The 1,586-nt window shown below is 54.7% G+C and overlaps 1 pseudogene; it reads left to right on the top strand.

Annotated features, from left to right (window-relative positions):
- Window positions 1–465: 465 nt before the first annotated feature.
- LOC142446156 (beta-1-syntrophin pseudogene) lies at window positions 466–1,452 on the top strand (annotated as a pseudogene).
- The last annotated feature ends 134 nt before the right edge of the window (window positions 1,453–1,586 follow it).

Raw genomic sequence — 1,586 nt, forward strand, 5'->3', positions numbered from 1 at the left:
CCCCTGGATGGAGCCCAGAGGGTCCGCACCACCTTCACCAACCTGCCCGAGCAGGTGCCCAAGACAATCTCGAAACAGAAGCAGGCTGGGCATCAGCATGAAGCTCTGTACATGGGCAGTGCCACCCTGCCCATGAACCGGGCTGACTTACAGGATGCCACCTCACATCAAGTCAATGCGGGCGCTCACATGTGAGTGGGCAAGGGGTTGCTGCTGGAGGTGACGGACAGGCAAGAAGCCATGCCCTACGTCAGCGGTTCTGAACCTGTGGGGTCAAATGATCCTTTCACAGGGGTCATCTAATACATCCTGCATATCATCTATTTACACGACGATTCATCACAGTAGCAAAATGACAGTGATGAAGTAGCAATGAAAACAATGTTATGGTTGGTGGGGGGGGGGGTGTCACCACAACATGAGGAACTATATGAAAGGGTTTCAGCATGAGCAAGGTTGAGAACCATGCCCTACGTGAAGAAGGGCACCCAGGTCTCCGAGATTGGGTGGGAACCCCCTAACCACCACCACTGGAATTCCCCGAGGCTAGGAGCCGGCTTCTTCCATGGAGATCAGAAACGCAGCTCCCTGAAGACATGCTACATCACTCGGAGTCTGGCCTTGGCTGACCCTTAGAACAGGCAGCTTGAGATCCATTCCCCAGATGCCAAGCACCCCAAGAAGTAAGGGCTCAGCCACCTCCTCCTAGGTCTGGTTCATTGTCATCCGTTCTAACATCAGTGACCTGCTGACCCAAGGCATTGCTGAGGTCAGTCAGCAGTGGTGGTGAAAGCAGGCACCGCTGAGCATGGAGAGACCAGGCATCTTGGCTGGCTGGCAGAAAAGGTGTCGGGGAGAGTGGGCAGCAGTGGACAGCAGCTGACTGAGCAGGCCCTTTGAGCCTAAGACCATCTGCCCTGGAAGAAGGAGGCGTGGTTCAGCCCTGGCCTCACATACCCACTTCTTACCACCAGCAAGGTCCATTTGTGTCCTGGGAAGGGATCGGCCCAGGCTGGTGTGCATCTGTCCTTGGCAACCCCAACTGGTACTAGGCTGGGCATTGAAACACATCCCTTCAGGGTAGAGATGAGCAGGGACCTGTCCCACCAGACGAGGTGCCTGGTCCAGGGTTGTCAGCCGTTCTGCTGAACTCATGCCTGAAATTGCCACCGTTTGTCCCTGTAAGAACCAGGGGTGCCGCCTGACCGTGCATGATGACAATGGGCTTTCTGTCCCCACTGAAGCGCAGGAGGGGGTGCTTTTACCAAAACCCACATTACAGTCGCCTTATACGTGAAACTCAAGATCACGGGGTCAGGATGCTGTATCTAGATTTCAGAGGCAAAGATGGAGAAATTCAATTGGACCCATCATGCGTGTCCAAAACCAATTGCTTTCCTCATTCATTCTTTCCTGTCAGTGAGCATCACATGAGTGGGCTTGGTGGCTTGAACAGAGGGGCAGCTTGCCCTTGAGGACAGGAGCTGGGTTGGCACCAGAAACGTGAGCCATTTGTAGGGAACAAGGCAGACGTCGAAACAAGGCAGGGGCAGCTTCAGGTCTCAGGAGTGGTGTGTAACCATCCC

The sequence above is a fragment of the Tenrec ecaudatus genome, chromosome 4, assembly GCF_050624435.1.
Source record: "Tenrec ecaudatus isolate mTenEca1 chromosome 4, mTenEca1.hap1, whole genome shotgun sequence".
Taxonomy (NCBI): Eukaryota; Metazoa; Chordata; class Mammalia; order Afrosoricida; family Tenrecidae; genus Tenrec; species Tenrec ecaudatus.